Source organism: Heterocephalus glaber, unplaced genomic scaffold, assembly GCF_053883595.1.
Source record: "Heterocephalus glaber isolate CG9 unplaced genomic scaffold, H.glaber_assembly_v1.0 deba00001600, whole genome shotgun sequence".
Classification (NCBI taxonomy): Eukaryota; Metazoa; Chordata; class Mammalia; order Rodentia; family Bathyergidae; genus Heterocephalus; species Heterocephalus glaber.
Window position 1 is genome coordinate 14,149,269 of NW_028258372.1, and position 18,487 is coordinate 14,167,755.

General features: G+C 36.7%; 1 protein-coding gene and 1 pseudogene across 1 annotated transcript in view; both read left to right on the forward strand.

Moving 5' to 3' along the window:
- The window catches only part of LOC147823106 (protein LLP homolog), a 45,102-nt pseudogene extending 38,402 nt beyond the window's left edge, over positions 1-6,700 (forward strand).
- Pappa2 (pappalysin 2) overlaps positions 1-18,487 on the forward strand; it is a 592,890-nt gene that overhangs the window by 38,820 nt on the left and 535,583 nt on the right. The gene's annotated exons all lie outside the window — the stretch shown is intronic.

Here is an 18,487-nt window from a genome sequence, read left to right on the forward strand (position 1 = left end):
TTAGTAAAAGAGAAATTGGGGCTGGGAATTTAGCTCAGTGGTTCCAGTGCCTCCCTCACAAGTGCAAGGTCCCGAGTTCAATCCCCAGTACCCCCCCCAAAAAAAGAGTAAAAGAGAAATAATTAAAATAAATCAAATTTATTTTGACCACATATGTTGAGAAAAACCACAAATAAATAATAAATAACACTAAAGTAAAAAGATACAACTAAAAAGAAAAAATGTATGATTTAAAATAATGTTTCTTGAAAAGAAACCTTATTAAATAGAAAAGCCACTAGATTACCCTCTCAACAAAGATAGCAGAAATATAAATATACAAAACTCAGGATGAAGAAGGAGAAACAGTTGAGGTGTGAAGAGGTGAAAGAAATTATAAGCAAATACTTTGCAACTGTGATAATAAATTTGAGAAACATGGAATGGTGTTGAAATTTATATACTATGGCTCAAGTTTTTAAAAACTGTATATTCTTTGTTTTTTGTAAGTTATCCGAACATTTTCATGAACTCATATCCCAGGGAGGGATGGAAAGTTACATATAAACTGACTAACTAGAAACTAACTAGATTATTTCTAGAAGACAGATTAAGTGATAAGTTACCCATTGCTATGATTTAGATCTTAAATGTCTCCTAAAATGCCCATATGCAAAAGGGTTGGTTGCTACCCTCTAGCACTACTGGAAGGAGGTGAAAGCTTCAGTATGCGGGACCTAGTAGAAGGAAGTTAGATCACTAAGGGCCATGCCCTTGAAGGGTATATTGCAACTCTAGCCACTTCCTCTCTCTTCACTTTCTGCATGCCATGAGGAATGCAGCCTTCACTGCCATATGCTTCCTCCATGATGTACTATGCCACCACAAGCCCAAAGCAACAGTGCCAAGCAGCCATGGACTAAAACTTACAGAACTGTGAGCTAAAATTAGAATTTCTGAGTACTTTGTCACAGTGATGGAAATCTAACATATCCTTAGATTTCAATGTTGGAGAAAAGTGAGTTTCACAAGCTAATCTTACCCCATATATTTCTTTAAGAATTTTAAAACTTCCAATTATACCTGATTATATAAGAAGTAAAGGGGTAGGGAGAAATTAAAAAGAACTCCACATTGAACTTCCGGTTGGCGTGAGTTCTTTTTGGTGAGCATACTCGTTTCTCCGGTAAAACATGGCTAAAAAGTTTACGGAGTAAGTGGAAAAGAAAAATGCGTGCTCAAAAGAGAAAAAAGAATGCCCCAAAGGAGCTCAACAGACTTAAAAATATTGTCAAAGTAGACTGCCATGTTTTAATGAAAGATGTTCGGGAGATAGCAACTGTGGTGGTAGCTAAACAATGCCAAGAGAAAATGGAGTATGTGGCAAATGATGACGAAAAAGATGACATAAAAATGGAGATTGAGATAAAGAGAAACAAAAAGACTCTTCTAGACCAGAATGGACAGTACCCAGTATGGATGAATCAGAAGCAGAGAAAAAGGCTGAAGGCAAAATGAGACAGAAGAAAGGGGAAAAGCAAAGCAAAAGCAGCAAAGGCAGCAAAGGGTTTGGCCTGGTAGACCCTGAAAAACAAATGTCACGTGGTAGAAATGTCATGTGGGACAAATGTTTGATTAGAAAGTGCACATTGATTTCAGATCCCACTAAATGAAAACTCTTTCTGTTCATATTTTACTTGGCCTTTTTTCACTTCAAACTCAAAATAATTTGTTTTGGGAAATTGAATAAAGTATTTTCTTTGGATAAGAGCTACATTGATGTTTTAGTTGGAAATTGACCAATATTCAGGTCTTATCAGACATCAAAATCATGTGAAGTATTAACATGGTTGTAATTGTTTTTAAAACTTGGGAATTATAGCCAGTAAAGTAAATGATATACTGACAAAAATTTGAGTGAACTCATTTTAAAAAAGCTATTATGTAGTCATATTTAAAAATACAACAGTAGATCTCATAAGCAGTACTTGTTTGGAGTTTTGATTTTGTATAATTCAGAATAAAAGATACTTTGTGTGTAGATTGTGAAGTTTGGTCTTTTATGTATTCTTGAACTTTTCTAGTACTAGAGAACACCAATTCTTCATTTAAATTTTAGGAGACTGCTAACAAACAAAAATCTGTGTTTTCTAGGAAATTAGAATATCTTTCAGTTTTTCCTAGAAACTTAATATTCTTCAGTGTTAACCTAAATAATATAGTATTTCAGTGTGGCCTAAAATAATATAATGCAGTATTTCCCAGAGACTTCTTCAGAATCTGTTTCTTCAGATGATTGGTTTAAAAATGTATTTGTGGCAAGGCATCATGGTGCATGCCTGTAATCCTAGCTCTCAGGAGGCTGGGCCAGGAGGATCATCATGAGTTCGAGGCCAGCCTGAACTAATAGTGAGACCCTGTCTCAAAAAAACCAAAAACAAAAGCAAAGTATTTGTGGGAAGTGCTGTATATTCAAAGATTTATAGGAAGTATTAGCTTAGTATAAATAGTAGTTTTATGAAGAGATCTAGCACTAACAAGGTTTACTCAACTTTGACTCTTCGATACTAGTTCTCTGAGAAATAGAATAGTATGCTATTGGGACTGCTGTTAGCTACCGTGAAATTATCGTCCTACTTTGGTACTCAACAACTTTGAAACTTGTTGAATTTGGTACTGGGATGCATTCTGATATGAATATTTTATACTAGTACTTGATACACAAGCTACAACTTATTGATATCATTTGTTTCGTGACTACTCTTTCCAGCCAAAATAATTTGGAACTTGTTTTTGGTGCTAGTTGCCTCCTGGAACAGATTAAAGATGAATACCAAGATATCACTGTTGTTGGGCATGGTGGTGCATGCCTGTAACTCCAGCTGAGGCAGGAGGGTTGCTATGAGTTCAAGGCTAGCCTGCATTATAAAGTGAGACCCTGTGTCAAAAAACCAAGACCCTCCCCACCAACCAAACAAATACCACTGTAGTTGTAATAACCACTGTAGTTGTAATTAAATCCGTCTTGTGATTTGCTAATTTCACTCATTTAATTTTAGTTAAACCATCTAAGTTTAGCATTCCCTGTGAAATTTGACTTAGATTATCTTATAAATTCACAGCATCTACTGTGTGTCAAGAATTTTCACCAATATTAGAGACACAGGGATCAAAACAAAGTATCCTTTTAGAGCTGAGAGCTGTATATCTGCTCAGAGCAGGATATTTACTATACAGGAAAACCAACTAAAGGTGAAATGTATTAAAATAGAGTCACTTGGCCATGAGATCAAAAACTTTGTGCCACACAAACACTACTATACTGGGGCACAATACAGATAATCAGGATAACTCAAGCCCTATAGGAGATTGGACTCTATAAAATTTAATGCCAATAAAATCTTGAAATTATATTAACATAATAGATTTTCTCAATAGTTCTTTGAAAAGTTAGTGAATAATTTTATTAAATTTTCTGAAAAGAAGCTAAGAAAAGGTTAGGGATGTAGCTCAGTTGCACAGGTCTTGCCTTGCATGCATGAGGCCCTAAAGTCGATCCCCTGCACTGCAAAAAACAAGATGTAATTTGAAAGATGTCATTTGTAGTGTTTGTTTTGGTATAATTGTGAATAACCATAGCTTTCATGAGGGATAAGTGGGTACATAAATGTTTATTCATGAAATAAAATGTTACAAATACTATCTAAGCCACTGACAATAGTAAAATTATCTTATTTCATTGCAGGAATTGTATAATGATGTTATGCACTTGACACTCATTTAAATTTTGGCATTGTCAGATATTTTCTAACTGGGTTTTCTTTGAATTGAAGTGCGAGACCAGTGCCAGGTATCCACTCACATTTTGTATGGCCATTTAGCTCACCTCCAGGTGTGAAAGCTTTATGCTGTCATCAGGGCCTCTCTTTGATGTTAGGAAACTGACTGAACTTTGTTCAATCATGAAATTTGTCCATTCAGGATTTAATTTAAAAATTAATAAAACACTACCCCCCAAAAAATAACTCCACATTTGTCCCGAAAGACAAATTTTTTCCATGAGAGACTGAATTTACTATTTTAAAGCTGAAAGTTTGAAATGCCTTTAGTTGGGAAGTTTAAATTATGTCTCCTTATGACTTAAGAAAATCTTAAAATCAAGATGAGTTTAATTATAGAAAAGAAAGTAGAGGCCAATAGTATCAGACTGTGTAATTTGGACAAATTCCATCACTGGAGACAACTAAAAATATATGAAAAAGTGTTATTTAAAGATATCATAGAACAAATAAGGAAATGAGCAATTACTAGATTGAGATCCTGGGCAGTCTGGGAACACTGAGATGTTTCTCCCTGGGGATCTTTGCTGATCCCAAACTGGCAGTTGATAAGCTGAATGATGTTTTGGTGAATTAAGAGGACAAAAGCCACAATCTGGGGGTCATTGTTGTGGGGTTTTCCAGATGACCAGTTCTTTTATTAACATAACCATTTCTCAGTCTTTAAACTTGGATTAAAGTGGTCCTAGACCCCAAGAATTTAGCAGAAGAAAATAAAACTAAAAACAAAACAAAACAAAATGCACGCGTGTGTGTGTGTGTGTGTGTGTGTGTTTTAATTATTGAGGATTGAACCTGGAGGCTTCACACTAAGTAGAGTATGCAGACTGGGCTCTAACTTGCAATCCTGCTTCAGCCTTCCAGAGTACTAGAATGCCAAGTGTGTGCCACCATATTCCATCTGAGCATGTTTATTAATCCATGCCATATCTGTCAAATGAGATATATAGTCTCTCTGTTAAAATAGCATCTAACAATGAGAGAAAATCAGTGACAATAAATTACTACAGTGACAAGACAAAGGAGTGAGTAGTTCTAGCTCTCAAAGGCAGAAAAACCAAAGAAGTAAGATCCTGTCTCTAGTTTCAGTGCTGTCTTCCAGTGTTGTCTCTGAACTCATAAACAGCTATATCCATTAATTGAGCATTCAACTGGCCTGTAGGCAAACAGAGAAAAAAACATAAAGTGACCCATGGAGTTTAACTGCCTTTAGCTCAACAATCTTTATCATTTTAGGAAGAAATATTTTGGTGTACTTCAACACAATAGAATAAAATGAGAAAACAAAAGGACAAGCTAGCAGAAAAGTCAGGAAACAAATCAACTCTGAAACCTGAATATTGAACTTATCATTCTATAAAATAATGATGTTAACTATGTTTAAAAACAGAAAAGTTAAGCCTGAAAAATTTGCCAGAAAATATAGACGCTATAAACACATGATACTTTGCAATATATTTGACAAATATTTGAAGAGATAATGTGTGAGATTTTATAGAATTGATGACAGACATCAACAAACAGAATTCCAACAAATCCTGGGTTAGCTAAATAAAAAGCACTTCATAAAAGAATAGCCTAAAGCAAATTAAATAGAAATTATTTGTAGGAGCCAGGGTAAAGAGACAGATTACTGTAAAAGAAGGCACAGATTTATAGCTGAGTTTTCAACAACAATGGAGGCCAGAAAATAGTGGAATGACATCTGCAAGGTGCTGAAAAATATGTCGACTAACATACAGTATCTGCCAACTAAAATAGCCATTGTATATAAAAAATGAAATATAGAAAATTTCAAATCAATAGAAATTGAATTGATCACACTAAAGGTAATTCTGCTAGGTATTCTTCAGATTGAAGGAAAATGACCCTGGATGGAAGGTCAGAGGTACAAAAGGAAATAGAGATCACTGAAAGAGAATAATGAATACTGTACAAAACAATAATAAAGCTGTTTAAGTTCTATCTATCTATCTATCTATCTAATCTGTCTTAGTCACCCTTTTGACCCTGTATGGTTTAGTTCCAAAATGTTCCCCAGAAATCTTATGTTTGGAGATGGTGGGTGAGTCACTCAGGGCTCTACTAGGAAGGATATATTCTCATCCACTGCTCCTCCTTTCTCTCTCTACTTCCTGGCTGTCATGGGTTAAACAGCTTTCCTTTACCATACCCTTCTACCATGCCATTTCTGTCTTGTAGCTAGGTGACCATGGAGTGAAACCATGATCCAAATTAAAGTTCTCCTCTTTTGTGTTGTGGGTGTCATTTATTTTGTTCCAGTGACAGGAATGTAACTAAGACAGATACAGTGGACCCCCGAATTTCTGGGGCTAAAGTTCTCAGAGTACCCACAAATTGGGAAAAACTGTGAATTTCAGATATAGTTAGAAAAATGCCTTTATCTATCTATCTATCTATCTATCTATCTATCTATCTATCATTTGTTTTTCTGGTACCAGGGATTTAACTTAGGACCCTGAGCTTGCTAGGCAGGCATGGCACTGCTGAGCTACATCCTTGGCCCAAAATGCCTATTTTTATAGTTTAAACATGCTTAAATATGCTATGTCTCCTGCAGTTATGTAATTTAATTTAATAAAATATTGTATTAATAAAACCTTAGTGCAGGGCATTTTGGTGGCATCTTAGGAATCTTAGGGCTTTAAGAACAAAACTGAGAACACTCAAGATAGCTACAGATGGTATAGCAACCTGTTATGATGCAGGAATGCTGGTGCATTTCCAGAAATGGATTAAGGGCAGCACCCAAGCAACAGCAAGGAGAATTAAATAACACTCTCAGATTGGCTACATGCAAATTTCTCACCAAAAATACCATTGCAGAGGATATTTACAATTTCCCCCAAATTGCAGGAGTTTCTGTGAACAATCATTAGTTAGGTTCTAAGGAAAAATCTTCAGACAATTGAGGCCATGAACTCTGAACCACAGCTTTATGGGGGTATCTATATAGTTACCAGGAGTGAGATCATTACTGTAATTATACCAGACCACGTGGTCCAGAAACCTTTGGAACTGGTTTGTGGAAGAAGCTTGAAACATTTGGGGATGCTGGCTGGAGAATCCTTACAACTCAATAAGCAGAGTAAGCAGGGATTGATGGGAGGTTCTGGTGGGAGATTAGAAGACTAGCATGCTGATAGAAATGCTGATGGGAAACATGCTCAAGAGGTTTCATGTGAGAACAAGGACTTCACTGTCAGTATGACAAGAGGCCATGTGTGTTATACTCTAGCAGACAATTTCCGTCCTGCTGATGCCCTGAGACTTTGTTGGGGACTGTGATTAAGGATGGTGAACTAATAAATCTGGCAGAGAAAATTTCAAAACAGCCCAATATTTGGGCTGTGGCATGGATATTTCTTGGTGCTTTTAGCCATATCTACTGTGAGAATCAGGAGCAAAAAGCAATGTGAAAAGCTTGCGGTTTCATTATAAAGGAAGCACTTGCAAAGTTGTGGCAAAGGAGAGTATTACTGAAAAGATTAGAACTAAAAAGACACCAAATGCTTTGCATCAGGATAATAGGAAAGGTGGCTTGAACACATCTCAGGAATCAGAAAGACCCCATCCTTCACCAACTCAAGGATGCAAAATCGTAAACCTTTCATTGGAGAAGAGTGTACCTGGGACACCTGCTTATGAAGGGCTGCCTAGTAAGCTGTCCTCTAGGACTCATTTCACAGTGGTTAGCCATTCAGGCACTCAAAGGCCTCTGTAGCTATGATTCAAGTGTTGGGATAGTGCTTGTGCTGGTTACAGATCTTGGAATCATCTATAAGGTACTGGTTTTCCAGGCATGCAAACTGCAAGAGTTTGTAGGGCCAGGAAGGCTTTCACACATTTTTCAGAAGAAGACCTGGGAGGCCAGGCAGTAGTGTCCCTGAGTAAGCAATGTGTGAAACTGAGAAAACATAACCAAAATGAGAAGATCCCAGAAAATTGGAGATGCCAGGAGCATGGATTCTCTGCTGACAAAACTGTAGGCAGTGATCAAAACCTCCTAAGAGCAGCCATGAGGATTTTGGAGCAGGGCTGCTCAAATCACCTTCAAACACCTCCTCCCACCAAGTGACATTGGTTTCCACGATTCCTTCATTTCCTATGACTAAAAAAAGATACTGTTAGTGTTTCAACTTTAAGTGTAATGTTTAGCAGAGGTGGATTTAGAATGAAGCTTCAAATTCAGAGTCCCGCACATATCCCTGCCAGGATCCTGAGCAATGTGTTCATGTCATATTTTATTTTTGCAAAATTTGCAAAAGTGAACTATTTAAACACTGTTGGATAACCATTATTTCTTTATATGTTGACTTTCCTGTCATTATATTTACATTATTATCTAGTTGGTGTTCCTCTTATATCAGTTAACATTAGAATTACTATGTGCATCAATTATTTATTGTTATATAAAACAACAAAATATAAAAAACAAACACTTACTATTTAAAAATCTTGTGGGTTGTCAAGTTTGACTGGCCCTCTGCTGGTTGGTTTTTCTGTTGGGATTTCCTGGGTTCACTATGTAGCTGTAGGTAGATAGATTTTTGGATGGATAGGAGGACAAAGAAGCCCTAATGGCATTATTTCATGTCTAGGTTGATAGAGGAGCTAAGCTAGCTTCATGTCTCTAGTGCCTATCAAGATATGGATTTCTTTACATGGCAAAAATATTTCTTTTGCTAGTAACATATTTTATTATGATTTACTGACACCTTAAATTCTACAACTTTGTTCTCTTCAGAATTATCTTGGTAGTTCTACCTTCTTTTTCATATAAAGTTTAGAGTAAGCTTGTCAACATCTAAAAAGTCTTACTGGAATATCTACTGGTATTGTCTTACACTTATGATCAATTAGAAGGTATTGATATCTTAAAAATTGACTTCCATTTCATGTATGTTTCCATTTCTTTCTTTCCTTAAATTCCTTTATTGATACATTTTAGGTATACAATACATTTATATTTATCATTGGATACTTGTACCTGTATATGACGTATCTTGGTTGTTATTTTTCCCCTATTACCCTGCCCTCCCTTCACCCCATCCACCCTTCCGTATTTATAAAGAATTTGTTTCCATTTTTTCCCTTTCTCATAATTTTTCCTTTCCCTTCTTTTCTTTCCCCTTCCCCTCCCACTTCCCCTACCGCTTTGGAATTTTTTTTTCTATTTCAAATTATCAATTATTTGTTTTAATCATTTTAACCCATATTTACACTTTCAGTTTCTCACACCAGAGAAACTATTCGGTTTTTCCACATGTGTGTCCTGTTTATTTCACTTAAGACTATGGCCTCAATATGGATCCATTTAGCTATGAATGTCTCTAGTTTCTTATTCTTTATGGCTCCATTTACAAAAAAAAAACCCACATCTTCTTTATCCAGTCTCCACTTGATGGGCAATTAGGCTATTTCCAAGTTTTGGCTATTACAAACTGTGCCACCATAAACATGGGTGTGCATGTATTGCTGTGGTATGATGCTTTTAATTCTTTTGGGAAGATGCCCAGCAGAGGAATAGCTGGGTCAAATGGGACCTCTAATCCTAGTTTTTTTATGTATCTCCATATTGATTTCCACAGTGGTTGCACCACTCTGCTCTCCCTCTAACAATGGAAAAGGGTTCCTTTCTCCTCAGAACCCCGCCAGCATTTGTTATTGGTTGATTTTTTGATAGGAGCCATTCTTTCTGGGGTGAGGTGGAATCTCAGTGTTGTTTTCATCTGCATCTCTCGAATGATCAGTGATGTTGAACATTTTTTCATATGTTTATTTGCTGCTTTTACTTGTTTGTCTGAGAAATGTATGTTCATTTCAGATGCCCATTTTTGGATTGGGTCTTTATATTTGAGGGATCTGATTTTTTTGAGTTCTTTATATATTTTAGATAGTAGACCTTTGAATGAGGAAAAGCTGGTAAAAATTTTTCCCACACTGTGTGTTGTCTCTTAGCTCTGTTGGTGGTTTCTCTTGCAGTGTAGAAGCTTTTTAATAAGATGAGATCCCAGTTGTTGATTCGTTGTGCTAGATCCCCTGATACTGAGGATTTGTTCATAAAGTCTTTTCCTGTGCCAAGGTCTTCAAGAGTTCTACCTAACTTATCTTCCAGCAAGTTTAGTGTTTCTGTTTTAATATTTAGATTTTTAATCCACTTCAAGTTTAGTTTAGTGCATGGTGAAAGATAGGGGTCTAGTTTTAATCTTTGGCAGGTTGAAATCCAGTTTTTCCAACACCATTTATTAAACAGGCTATCTTTCCTCCAGCGAGGGTGGTTGGCTCCTTTGTCAAAGATGAGGTGGCTGAGTATGTCTGGAGTTATTTCTGCATCTTCTAATCTATTCCACTGATCCTCAAGTCTGTTTTTTTACCAGTACCATGCTGTTTTTAATCACAGTAGCTTTGTAGTATAGTTTCAAGTTGGAGATTGTGTTACTCCCTGCCATGTCTCTGTTGCCTAGAATTGCTTTTGCTATTCTAGGTCTCTTCTTGTTCCAAATGAGTTTTTGGATTGTTTTCTCTAGTTCTGTGAAATATATTGTTGAAATTTCAATTGGCATTGCATTAAATCTATATAGCAGTTTTGGAAGTATGACCATTTTCAGCATATTGGTTCTTTCTACCAAAGAACAAGGGATGTCTCTAGTGTATTACATTTATTGATTTACATATATTGAACCATCCTTGCATCCCTGAGATAAATCCGACTTGATAAGGGTGTATGATCTTCTTGATGACTCCCTCTATTCTATTTTCCAGTATCTTGTTGAGGACTTTTGCATCCATGTTCATTAGGAAGAATGGCCTTTAGTTCTCTTTTTTGTTTGGGTCTTTCCCTGGTTTTGGAATCAAAGTAACACATGCTTCCAGGAATGAATTTGGAAGTATTGCTTCCCTTTCAATTTCATTGATGAGTTTAAAAAGTAGTGGTGATAATTCTCTAAATATCTTATAGAATTCAGCAGTGAAGCCATCAGGACCTGGGCTTTTCTTTGTTGGTAAGTTTTTAATTATGTTTTCAATTTCACTGATTGCAACTGGGGTGCTTAGAATTTTTATATCTTCTTCATTTAACTTTGGCAGTTCGTATGTATCTAGAAGTGTGTCCATTTCTTCTGTGTTTTCCATTTTATTGGAGTAGAGGTTCTCGAAGTAGGTATTGATGATCCTCTAGATTTTTGCTGGATCTGTTTTGATTTCATCTTTTCCATTTTTAATTGCATGGATTTGAGCCTTTTCTTTCCTTTTTTTGTTAAGGTTGGCTAAAGGTGTATCAATTTTATTGATTCTTTTGAAAAACCAACTCTTTGATTCATTGATTTTTTTGTATCATTCTCTTAGTTTCCATTGCATTGATTTCTGCTCTGATCTTTGTAATTTCCTCTCTTGTATGAGCTTTGGGTTTGTCATGCTCTTCTTTTTCTAGGAGTTTGAGGTTCAGCATTAGGTTGTTTATTTGAGCTCTCTCTGTTTTCTAATATGGGCATTCACTGCTATGAATTTCCCTAGTAGAACTACTTTCATTGTTTCCCATAGATTCCTATATGTTGTACTGGCATTATAATTTACTTGTAAATACTGTATAATTTCTTCTTTAATTTCCTCTGTGACCCATTTGTTGTTCAGGAGAGTGTTATTCAATTTCCATGTGTATGTGGGGGCTTGGGGGTTTCTTATGCTATCGATCTCCAATTTTATTGCACTATGGTCTGATAATATACAGGGGGTAACTGCAATTCTTTTACATGCAGGTGTTCTATTTTATAGAATGACCCTGTGTGCAACTGAAAGGAATGTATATTCTTATTTGTGGGGTGGAATACTCTATAAACATCTATTAAGTCCATTTGTTCAGTAGTTTGTTTCAGTCCTAGAATTTTGTTGTTGATTTTTTGTCTAGATGATCTGTCTATTTGTCATAGTGGGGTATTGAGGTCCGCCACTACAATTGTATTAGTGCTTATTTATTTTTTCATGTCCATTAATATTTGTTTTGTATTGTCAGGAGCATTTGTATTTGGTGCATATATATTTAGGATTGTCATCTCTTCCTCTTGGATTGTTCCCTTCACAAGGAAGTAGTGACCATCTTTGTCTCTCTTAACTAGTTTTGGTTTTTAATCTACTTTGTCTGCAAATATGATTGTTACCCCTGCTTTTTTCCAGGTTCTTGATGCATGGAGAACTGTTTTCCATCCTTTTACTTTCAGTCTATGAATTTAATTTTCAATTAGGTATGTTTCCTGTGTATATCATATTGTTGGATCTTGCTTCTTTTTTTTTAAATTTCTTAAATTCTTTTATTGGGACATTTTAGGTTTACAACACATTTACATTTCTCATTGGGAACTTGCACCTTTACATGATGCATCTTGGTTCTTATTTTTTGCCCATTCTTAGCCCTCCACCCTTCCCTATTTACAAAGACCTTATTTCCATTTTTTCCATTTCTCAGCATTTTTCCTTTCCCTTCTTTCCTTTCCCCTGCCCCTCCCACTAACCCTACCCCTTTGGACCTTTTTTTCCTATTTTGCATTATCGATTATTTATTCTAATCATTGGTACATTTTAGGTATACAATATAATGACGTTCATCATTGGAAATTTGCACCTTTACATAATCTCTCTTGGTTCTTATTTTTCACCCTTGCTCAGCCCTCCCTTCAACACTTCCATCCCTCCCTATTTACAAAGATTTTGTTTCCATTTTTCCATTTTCTCACATTAATTCCATTCCCTTCTTTCCTTTCCCCTAGCCCTCCCAATTCCCTTTTCACTTTGCCCCTTTTTTCCTATTTCACATTATCTATTATATGTTTTAGTCCTTACTTACACTTACAGTTTCTCACACCAGAGAAACTATTCAGTATTTATACATGTGTGTCCTATTTATTTTACTAAATAGTATTGCCTTAATGTGCATCCACTTAGCTATAAATGTCTCTAATTTCTCATTTTTTATGGCTAAGTAGTACCCCATTTTATTAAAAAAACCACATTTTCTTTCTCCAGTCTCCAGTTGATGGGCATTTGGGCTGTTTCCAAGTTTTAGCTATTACAAACTGTGCTGCTATGAACATGGGTACACATATATCACTGTGGTATGATTCTTTCAATTCTTTGGGGAAGATCCCCAGCAGAGGAATAGCAGGGTCAAATGGGACTTCCAGTCCTAGTTCTTTGAGGTATCTCCATACTGATTTCCACAATGGTTGCACCAGTCTACACTCCCACCAACAGTGGAGTAGGGTTCCTCTTTCTCCACAGCTGCGCCAGCATTTGTTATTGGTTGATTTCATGATAGCAGCCATTCTTTCTGGAGTGAGATGGAATTTCAGCATTGTTTTCATTTGCATCTCTCGAATGACCAGTGATGTTGAACATTTTTCCATGTATTTATTTGCCATTTCTACTTCTTTGTGTGAGAAATGTCTGTTCACTTTAGATTCCCATTTTCGGATTGGGTTTTTAAATTTGGGAGGTCTGATCTTTTTAAGTCCTTCATAGATTCGAGATAGTAGACCTTTGCCTGAGGAAAAGCAGGTGAAGATTTTTTCCCACATTGTGGATTGTCTCTTCACACTGCTGGTGGTTTCTCTGCTGTGCAGAAGCTTTTTAATAATAAGAGATCCCACTTGTTGATTGTTTGTGCTAATTCATGGGCAACTGAGGTTTTGTTCATAAAATCTTTTCCTACACCAATGTCTTCAAGAGTTCTACCTAACCTCTGTTCCAACTGGTTCATTGTTTCTATTTTAATATTTAGATCTTTAATCCATTTTGATTTTAGTTTAGTGCATGGTGAGAGATATAGTTCTAGTTTTAATCTTTGTCAAGTTGAAACCCAAGTTTTCCAGCACTATTTATTAAAGAGACTATCTTTTCTCCAGTAAAGGTGTTTGGCTCCTTTATCGAAGATGAGGTGGCTGAGTGTGTCTGGAGTTATTTCGGCATCTTGTAATCTGTTCCACTGGTCCTCAAGTCTGTTTCTTTGCCAGTACCATGCTGTTTTTATCACAGTAGCTTTGTAATATAGTTGCAAGTTGGGGATTGTGATACCCTCTGCCATGTCTCTGTTACCTAGAATTGCTTTTGCTATTCTGGGTCTCTTCTTGTTCCAGATGAATTTTTGGATTGTTTTTTCAAGGTCCGTGAGGTATGCTTCTGGGATCACAATTGGAATTGCATTGAATCTATATAGCAGTTTTGGAAGTATGGCCATTTTCACTGTATTAATCCTTGCTACCCAGGAGCAGGGCATGTCTGTCTATTTTCTGATATCATCTTCAATCTGTCTTTTCAGAGTGCCATAGTTTTCAGAGAAGAGGTCTTTGATTTCTTTCATTCGGTTGATTCCTAGGTATTTCCATTTTTTGGATGCTATTGTGAAAGGAATTATTTGCCCTATTTCTCTCTCAGTGAGTCTGTCATTTGTGTAGAGGAAAGCTATTGATTTTTGTGTGTTGACCTTGTAACCAGCTACTTGACTGAATTTGGTTATTAAGTCTAGAAGACTTTAGGTGGAGTTCTTGGGGTCTTCTATATAGAGTATCATGTCATCTGCAAATAATGACAATTCGACTTCCTCATTTCCTATCTTTATTCCTTTTATTTCTTTCTCCTGTCAAATTAGCATGGCTAATGTTTCCAAAACTATATTGAACAAGAATGGTGATAGTGGACATCCTTGTCTTGTTCCTGATTTTAGTGTGAATGATTTCAGTTTTTGACTATTTAGTATAATACTGGCTGTGGGTTTTTCATAAATGGTTTTTATCAGTTTGAAGTAGAGACCATCTATTCCAATTTTTTGTAGGGCTTTATCATAAATGCATGTTGGATTTTGTCAAATGCTTTTCCTGCATCTATTGAGATAATCATATGGTTTCTGTCCTTGGCTCTATTGATATAGTGTATTACATTGATTGATTTGCATATGTTGAACCATCCCTGTATCCCTGAGATGAATCCCACTTGATCAGGGTGTATGATCTTCTTGATGATCTTCTGCATTCTATTTGCCAGTATCTTATTAAGGATTTTTGCATCTATGTTCATTAGTGAGATTGGCCTATAGTTCTCCTTTTCGGTTGGGTCTTTCTCTGCTTTAGGGATCAAGGTGATGCTTGCTTCCAGGAATAAATTTGGGAGTATTGCTTCCCTTTCAATTTCATTGAAGAGTTTAAACAGTAGTGGCAGTAGTTCTTCTGTAAATTTATTGTAGAATTCAGCCATGAAGCCATCAGGGCCCAGGCTTTTTTTAGTTGATAATTTTTTTATTACGTTTTCAATTTCATTGCTTGTTAATGAGTTGTTTAGAATTTTTAGGTCTTCTTCATTCAACTTTGGTAATTCATATGTATCTAGGAATCTGTCCATTTCTTCTGTGTTTTCCATCTTATTGGCATATAGGTTCTGGAAGTAGGTATTGATAATCCTCTGGATTTCTGCTGGGTCTGTTGTAATTTCACCCTTTTCATTCCTAATTGCATGGATTTGGGCCTTTTCTTTCCTTTTTCTGATAAGTTTGGCTAAGGGTTTGTCAATTTTGTTGATTCTTTCGAAGAACCAACTCTTGGCTTCATTGATTTTTTTGTATCGTTCTCTTAGTCTCCATTGCATTGATTTCTCCTCCGATCTTTTTAATTTCCTCTCTTGTATGAGCTTTGGGTTTGTCCTGCTCTTCTTTTTCTAGAAGCTTGAGGTTATGCATCAGGTTGTTTAATTGGGCTTGTTCTGTTTTCCTAATTTGCGTATTCACTGCTATGTATTTTCCTCATAAGACTGCTTTCATTGTGTCCCATAGATTCTGATATGTTGTATTGTCATTGTCATTTAATTGAAGGAACTGTCTGATTTCTTCTTTAATTTCCTCTGTGACCCATTAGTTATTCAGAAGTGTGTTGTTCAATTTCCATGTGTTTATGAAATTTTTCCATTTTCTTTTGCTATGGATCTCCAATTTCATCGCACTATGGTCTGCTAATGTACAGGGGATAACTTCAATTCTTTTGCAGTTACTTAAACATGCTCTATGCACGAATATGTGGTCTATTTTGGAGAACAACCCATGTGCAGCTGAGAAGAATGTGTATTCTGATTTTGTGGGGTGGAAGACTCTGTAAACATCTGTTAAGTTCATTTGTTCAAGAGTTCGATTGAGTTCTAGTATTTCATTACTTATTTTTTGTCTAGTTGATCTGTTTTTGACAGTGGGTTGTTGAGGTCCCGCACTATAATTGTATTAGTGCATATATGACTTTTCATGTCCGTTAGTATTTGTTTTATATAGTTGGGTACACTAGTGTTTGGTGCATAGATATTTATGATTGTCATCTCTTCCTCTTGGATTTTTCCCTTTACAAGGTTGTAGTGTCCTTCTTTTTCTCTCTTAATCAGTGTTGGTTTGAAATCTACTTGATCTGCAAGAGGATAGCTACTCCTGCTTTTCTTCAGGTTCCCAATGCGTGGAGTATTGTTTTCCACCCTTTAACTTTCAGTCTATGAGTTTCTTTTTTTATTAAATGTGTTTCTTGTATGCAGCACATTGTTGGATTTTGCTTCTTGACCCATTCTGGCAGTCTATTTCTTTTGATTGGTGAATTGAGACCGTTAACATTGATGGTTATAACTGAAACGTATTGACTTATCATTGTCATGACTTTTTCTTTTTGTTGGGTTCTCCCCCTTTACATTTAATTTCTTGTCATGCCAGTGGGTTCATTCTGCTCTGCTTCTTGGGATTGTGATTCTCAATGTCTGTTCCTAGGATATTGTGTACAATTTTTTTGAGTGCTGGTTTGGTATTCATGAAGTTCCTAAGGTGCTCTTTGTCATGCAAGCATCTTATTTCTCCATCTATTTTGAAAGATAGTTTTTCAGGGTACATCAATGTGGGTTGGAAGCTGTTTTCCTTTAGGGCTTGCAATACTTCACTCCAAGCTCTTCTTGCCTTGAGGGTTTGCATTGAGAAGTCCGCTGTGATTCTGATGGGCTTTCCTTTGTATGTGATTTGTTTCTTTTCTCTAACTGCTTGTAGAACTTTGTTCTTCTGTTGGGTTTCTGGAATCTTAAAAATTATATGCCATGTTTAGATTTTTTTTGATCAAGGCTATTTGGAGTCCTATATGCCTCACTTATCTGTATGTCAAGTTCTTTTCCCCTGCTTGGGAAGTTTTCTGCCATCACTTCTGTGAAGTTTTTTTTATGTCATCTGCACTCTCTCCTGTTTCTTCTTTGACTCCAATCAGTCTTATGTTATTCTTCTTTGCATTGTCTAGCAGCTGCTGGATTGATTTCTCGGGTTCCCTTATAATTTTGAAGCAATTTTTCTTTTCCTGGTCACTAATTGCAATCTTATCTTCCATATCTGAAATCCTGCCCTCACATTGGCTCATTCTGCTGTGTAGACTTTCGATGAAGTTTTTAATCTGGAAATCTATTTGGATCTGTTTTATGGATTCCATTTGTTTCCTATGTTGGGATTCCATCATGTTCCTCAGCTCCTCTCTAGATTTATTAATCATGTCTTGCACTAGGAGCACAATCTCTGCTGTTATCTGAGAAATTATTTCTGATTTCATTTTTTCCAGATCCTCTTTTGTTGCAAGTTCAGTGGGTCCAGGTGGTTGAGTATCAGAGTGTTCCATCTCATTTCCCTTTGGGGTTGCTGTAAGTGATCTGGAAGTCTGGTTTTGAGACTTATTTACGTGTCTTCTCATTTCAACCAGGGGGTGGGGGTGCTGTTGCTGCCCATGTGCCTCACCTCCTCTGAGCTGAGAGAGGTGGGACAGCGGCTCAGAAGCCCCTACGTCTGTTCTGGGAGCAATGGGATGGACTATGGCCCGGAAGCCCCTTTTTCTGGGCTGGGAGCAGTGGGACAGCAGTTCAGAAGCCCCTTCCTCTGGGCCGGGAGGGACAGGACAGATGGTGGCCCAGAAGCCCCTTCCTCTGGACCAGGAGCAGTGGGATGGTGGCTCAGAAGCCCCACCTCTTGGCTAGGAGCAATGTGCTAGGAGCGGCGGGACAGACAGCAGCTCAGAAGCCCTTTCCTCTGGGCCGGGAGCAGTGGGACTGGATTTTTTTTTTTAATCCATTCTGCAAATCTATTTCTTTTGATTGGTGAATTGAGGCCATTAACATTGATGGTTATAATAGATAAATATTGACTCATCCTTGTCATGATGTTTTACTGTTGTTGTCTCTTTTATTTTTTATTTTTCTCCCTTTCTCTTTAGTTTCTTGCCTTGCCTGGTGGCTTTGTTCTGTTGGGCCTCATGGAGTTATGACCTTAATTGTCTTTTTCTAGGATATTGTTTACAATTGTATGGAATGCTGGTTTGGTGTTCATGAACTTTCTCAGGTGTTCTTTGTCGTGGAATTTCCCCATTGATGTTGAAAGATAATTTCTCAGCATACAACAGTCTAGGGTGGAAGTTATTTTCTTCTAGGGCTTGAAATACTTCACTCCAGGCTCTCCTTGACTTGAGGGTTTGTGTTGAGAAGTCTGCTGTGATTCTGATGGCCTTACCTTTGTCAGTGATTTGTTTCTTTTCTCTAACTCTTGTAGGATTTTGTTCCCGGGTTTCTGGGATCTTGACTGTTATATGTCTAGGTGTAATTTTTTTTTTTATTGTCTCAAG